Genomic DNA, 6,598 nt, shown 5'->3' on the forward strand with positions numbered 1-6,598 from the left:
AGAATAAAGAGTCGCAGCTGTCGTCTACTAAGAGACAAGACAAGGCCAAGGTCACAGCTGTGATGTGTCTTTATCATCACTCATCACCGTTTACGGTTACTGGAGATCCATACCCTCAGTCCCAGGACTCCTCAAATGTTTCAACTTTTCCAAATGGAGCTTCTAATGCAGTGGCGGCGTCTTAACTCTTGACATCATCATTACATGCAGTACATTTATTCTATGGTATTTGGGGTCAATCCCGGGATCCTTATCGTACAATCTGTACATGTTTCCTTTAGGATAGCTAATAAGCAGCTGCAACGTGTCCAACCACAGCTATGCTGACCGCACTGATGGCCCGGAGAACATGGTCCTGCATCAAACAGATCAGTGTGTGAATGCAAAACAACGTTTTCTAGTTCAACTGAAATTATTGGTCCACATAAAAAACGATGACAAAGCGTTATTAGCCACCCTCAGACCTCATCATCAGGTTGGTAATAATAGACTCGGACCCAAACTCTAACCGCCACATGAAATCAAAAACATCATGATCTTCGTACCGCCTAAAAAACATTGCCAAATTCAAGGGAATAGTGTCTAGGGTTAGATTTAGAGCAGGGGTCTCAAACACGTGGCCCGCGGGCTAAATGTGGGATTAATGTTTGATATGGATGCTGTATGGTATCATGTACCCAGAAAAAAATTATTACGTTTGATTAATGTTCATGTTAAAGGTTAAATAACTGTTAATAGTTATCCTCCCTATCCGTGTGGAAGTGGTAAGTTTTGGCTATTTAAGTTTAAAGGAAATAACTTGCAGGCTACCGTTTAGGTCGCTAGCTCTCTAGTTTGCGAGTTAGCATGTGTCTCAAGACCCTGCAGTTGCGCAATATGTTGTAAATAAAAAGAGTATAAATGTGACTATAGTCGTGTTTTGTCATGTCTACAGGGCTCTAATAATGCTTTGTTCATTTTAATCTGAAAAAAATAATTTGTCTACCCACCAACTATATGTGGTTTCTTAAGTTTTTATTATTCATTCATTCATTCATTTTCTACCGCTTCACGAGGGTCGCGGGGGTGCTGGAGCCTATCCCAGCTGTCTTCAGGCGTAAGGCGGGGTACACCCTAGACTGGTCGCCAGCCAATCACAGGGCACATATAGACAAACAACCATTCACACTCACATTCATACCTATGGACAATTTGGAGTCGCCAATTAACCTAGCATGTTTTTGGAATGTGGGAGGAAACCGGAGTACCCGGAGTACCCGGAGAAAACCCACGCATGCACGGGGAGAACATGCAAACTCCACACAGAGATGCCCGAGGGTGGAATTGAACCCTGTGCGCTAACCCCTAGACCACCGTGCCGCCCAAGTTTTTATTATTTGCCGTTTTATTATTATTATTATATTTATTTATTTATTACTGATTGATTGATTTTCTTTATTCTTGATTTGTTTATTTATTTTTCATCTTATTTTGTGTAGAAAAAATAAAAAATAAGATATTTGAGAACAGTGGAATGTTTTATCAGAGCTTTTATTGTAGAAAATCGGAACCAAAGCAAAGTTTATTCATTCTGTTTTTAATAAATACGTTTTGGTTTTTTTTGGAAAGCCTTATGCGGCCCAATCTCACCCAGACCCTAGCTCCAGTGGCCCCCAAGTAAATTGAGTTTGAGACCCCTGATTTAGAGAGAATAATCCATGCTTTTGTCTCGACTACCGTAATGGCCTTCTCACTGGGCATCCAGAATGCTGCTGCTCAAATACTGACTAGAAGCAGCAAACATGAAAAAAAACATCTTTCCACAGCTGACAGCTTCGGCGAAACATCATGAACACTAATGACCGACATGGACAGTTTTCTCAACTGGGAAAAAACACCAATAGAGGTGCTTTGGTCAGCAGAGTCTTCGTCCTGACAGTCAAAACGTACCACCCAAAAATGTTACCCAATATTCGAGAAATATGATCTCAGGGAAAAGCTACATTTAAAACACTTCCAAACAAAAACAACACAACACGGCCGGCACATATAACATGGAAGCTTTCAGTGTATGGTCGACGTAGCCTTACGTAGTCAAACACAATCACAAGCTAACGAGCAATTCATGCTAACATCCCCATGGCATTCTTCTTAAATAACGACAGGCTTGTGAAGGTTGTCCCACCGATTGGGTCTTCCCCCAAATCTCTCGAACCGATAGAAAGTTAGACTTTATTCTCTCTTATACCCGAAAAAAATAACCGTATTCATGTGGAACACATAATGTTTGGTAGAAATCATTTTCCGTTGTAAGTGAAACGGTCTACTAATTGAATAATCGAACCCACAGTGGTGTGATGAACATCACTTCCCTTTCAGTAATCGAGTGGAGTATAGTGGGTTAAAAAAAACGGTGACAAGATGAGATGTTCACAACTAAATTAGGATGTTCATTCATTCATTCATTTTCTACCGCTTTTTCCTCACGAGGGTCGCGGAGGGTGCTGGAGCCTATCCCAGCTGTCTTCGGGCGAGAGGCGGGGTACAACCTGGACTGGTGGCCAGCCAATCACAGGGCACATATAGACAAACAACCATTCACACTCACATTCATACCTATGGACAATTTGGAGTTGCGAATTAACCTAGCATGTTTTTGGAATGTGGGAGGAAACCGGAGTACCCGGAGAAAACCCACGCATGCACGGGGAGAACATGCAAACTTCACACAGAGATGGCCGAGGGTGGAATTGAACCCTGGTCTCCTAGCTGTGAGGTCTGCGCGCAAACCACTAGACCGCCGTGCTGCCCTAAATTAGGATGTTAAGTGAGAAAAAAATCCAAAGCTACATGACCTTGTGTGAAAAAGTGATTGGAAAAGGTGAATAAGCCGTTTCTAAAGATTTGGGACTCCAGCCAACCACAGTGAGAGCCATGAGCCGCAAACGGCCAAAACATGGAACAATGGTGAACCATCCCGGGGCCAGGCGGCCAACCAAAACGACCCCAAGAGAGCAGCTACGACCCATCCCAGAGAGGTGGTAAGATATGCTGGTGCGATGATCTGGGGCCGTTTTGTTGCAGAATATCCGTCCATCTGTTAGTGACCCTGAACATACCAGCAAGTCCTTTTGCATAGGACTGTATATACTGTATCCAAAGGGCAAGGGTGAAAATACCTTTTTGACACACCATTGTTGTCTTGTGTGTGTACTTGAGTACGAAGATAACTTTATAAATTCCTCTGGGCTAGCGTTGGGAGATAGGTAATTCAGAAGGACAGCTTGGGGACAGCTAGTGACGCAAATTGTCACAAAGGATTTGAATGCATCTTTGATTAGAAGCAGCAGGTGACGACGCCACAAGCAAACTAGATCCATCTCCTCAAATGTTGAATATAGCATCAAATGCATTCATTAGCAAATAAGGATTTTTCAACAGGAAGTGCAGTTTTGGCTACAGGGGCTTTGCATCCATAAAGACCTCGTACAGTATTTCGGCGCCTGTCTCCAATAGTTTTTAGCACCGTTGCTTATCAGCCTTAGCCCGAATCCCGACTTGCGCCCTCCACCGAAGGTCTCATTCCCAGCTGTCTGCATCGCTTCTGAGTTGTTGCACGAGCACACAAAGGAAGGTGTGAGGCACCTTGCCTCTCTTGAGCCTGAAACGGGATCCCGCCGCTAAGCTAATAATAGCATTTGTTCTTTACAATTGGCAAAGGTCACTTTCAAGGGGGTGTTGAATTCAGGTGGAGGCTGGAGTTAATTATTCTCTTTCCTTGTCTTCTCCTCACTCAGTCAGTCTACGGATGCTTATGCCGACTCACGACGTCTCCGGGAAACACGGATAAGAAGAAGGAAAGGTAACTTACTTTCTCAGATTGTTTTATCATATGTTTTTTATCTGTCATATTTGTCTCTCGGCACGGCGGTCTAGTGGTTAGCGCGCAGACCTCACAGCTAGGAGACCATGGTTCAATTCCACCCTCGGCCATCTCTGTGTGGAGTTTGCATGTTCTCCCCGTGCATGCGTGGGTTTTCTCCAGGTACTCCGGTTTCCTCCCACATTCCAAAAACATGCTAGGTTAATTGGCCACTCCAAATTGTCCATAGGTATGAATGTGAGTGTGAATGGTTGTTTGTCTATATGTGCCCTGTGATTGGCTGGCCACCAGTCCAGGGTGTACCCTGCCTCTCGCCCAAAGACAGCTGGGATAGGCTCCAGCACCCCCGCCACCCTCGTGAGGAAAAAGCGGTAGAAAATGAATGAATGAATGAATGTGTAAAGCAAATGTGTCTCACACAGGTAGAGTATACTTGACTACCATCTAATGGATCAGATGTGAATTACACCTATCAAGACAAAAAATGTTGATGATAAAATCAATTATCAACCAGCAAAGTTTGTTATTGTGACAGGCTTAATTGTGTTTCAACGTCAGGCCTTTTTATCGGTCGGTCTCAAACTATGCAGAAGGTATTAAATCAGAACTTTAAGAAGAGTAAAAAATATAGAGTTTCATGAGAACAGTTTTTCAATCGTAAAACAGAAGCAGCATTTTTTTTTTTATTATTGTGGACCGCACGGTGATCTGGTGGTTAGCTCACAGTCAAAAGATGTGGAAGATCTGGGTTGGAATCTCTGCTTGGGCATCTCTGTGTGGAGTTTGCATGTTCTCCCCGTGCATGCGTGGGTTTTCTCCGCGTACTCCGGTTTCCTCCTACATTCCAAAAACATGCTAGGATAATTGGCCACTCCAAATTGTCCATAGGTATGAATGTGAGCGTGAATGGTTGTTTGTCTATATGTGCCCTGTGATTGGCTGCCCACCAGTCCAGGGTGTACTGGACTGGAACAGCTGGGATAGGCTCCAGCATACCCACGAGCCTAGTGAGGATAAGCAGCATAAAAAATGGAAGGATGGATAATAAACTCATAATATTACAAGTAGAGCTGTCAAATGATTAAAACTTTTAATCTGATTAATCAGACCATTTTTAAACTAATTAATCACGATTAATCACATTAGCAACTATGCCTGAAATATGCAAATATTGCTGTATTTGATTAATAGAAAGATAAATGAATATACTGTATATATTTGTATGTATCAAGAGCTCCAAATGAAGTGAATATGCCGTACGTTGTCTTTTAGGAAAATGGATATGGATAATAAACTCATAATATTATAAGTAGAGCTGTCAAATGATTAAAACTTTTAATCTGATTAATCAGAGATTTGAAAAAAAACTGATTAATCATGATTAATCAAATTAGCAACTATGCCTGAAATATGCAAATGTTGCTGTATTTGATTAATAGAAAGATAAATGAATATACTGTATATATTTGTATGTATCAAGAGATCCAAATGAAGTGAATATGCCGTACGTTGTCTTTTAGGAAAATGGATATGGATAATAAACCAGTCCAGGGTGTACTGGACTGGAACAGCTGGGATAGGCTCCAGCATACCCACGAGCCTAGTGAGGATAAGCAGCATAGAAAATGGAAGGATGGATAATAAACTCATAATATAGAGTAGAGCTGTCAAATTATTAAAATTTTTAATCAGATTAATCAGAGATGATTAAACTAATTAATCATGATTAATCACATTATCAACTATGTCTGAAATATGCAAATTTTGCTGTATTTGATTCATAGAAAGATACATGAATATACTATATATATTTGTATGTATCAAGAGCTCCAAATTAAGTGAATGTGCTGTACGTTGTCTTTTAGGAAAATGGATATGGATAATAAACTCATAATATTATAAGTAGAGCTGTCAAATGATTAAAACTTTTAATCTGATTAATCAGAGATTTAAAAAAAACTAATTAATCAAAATTAATCAAATGAGCAACTATGCCTGAAATATGCAAAATTTTGCTGTATTTGATTAATAGAAAGATGAATTAGAGATGTTTAAAAAAAGAGAGGTTTAAACTAATTAATCATGATTAATCACATTAGCAACTAAGTCTGAAATATGCAAATTTTGCTGTATTTGATTAATAGAAAGATAAATGAATATACTGTATATATTTGTATGTATCAAGAGGTCCAAATGAAGTGAATATGCCGTACGTTGTCTTTTAGGAGAAACATGAGTCCTCTAGGACAGGGGTGGGCAAATATTTTGAGTCATGGGCCGCATTGATTTAACAAAATTGATGGGGGGTCAGACTATATAATTTACACATGACTGTCCACCTGGATTTATTGTATCTGTAAAAGTGGCATGCAATCTGCTATATGTGCTGGTGTTCCTTTTTTCAGGAGCAGACCACATCAAGTAAACAAATTGATTAAAAAAAAGCGACTTAAACCATCAAAAGGTTGGCTCAGGCCATGATGCCAGGTTGTATGTTAAGTTTCAATGGGATACTTTGGAAAGAACAGGCGGGCCATATTCAAACATTTGGCGGGCCGGTTGTGGCCCCCAGGCCGTAGTTTGCCCACCCCTGGTCAAGAATGTCCCCTTCTGTCACCCAACACGGAGAAGCTTCGATAGCAGCCGTGCTTCCGTGTGGCGGCACTTCAATCCTTAAGAGGGGGCGGGGCCACGCGCTGCTTGTCATTTAATTGGACATGAAAATATTTCTAGTAC

The sequence above is a fragment of the Doryrhamphus excisus genome, chromosome 22 (assembly GCF_030265055.1).
Source record: "Doryrhamphus excisus isolate RoL2022-K1 chromosome 22, RoL_Dexc_1.0, whole genome shotgun sequence".
Taxonomy (NCBI): Eukaryota; Metazoa; Chordata; class Actinopteri; order Syngnathiformes; family Syngnathidae; genus Doryrhamphus; species Doryrhamphus excisus.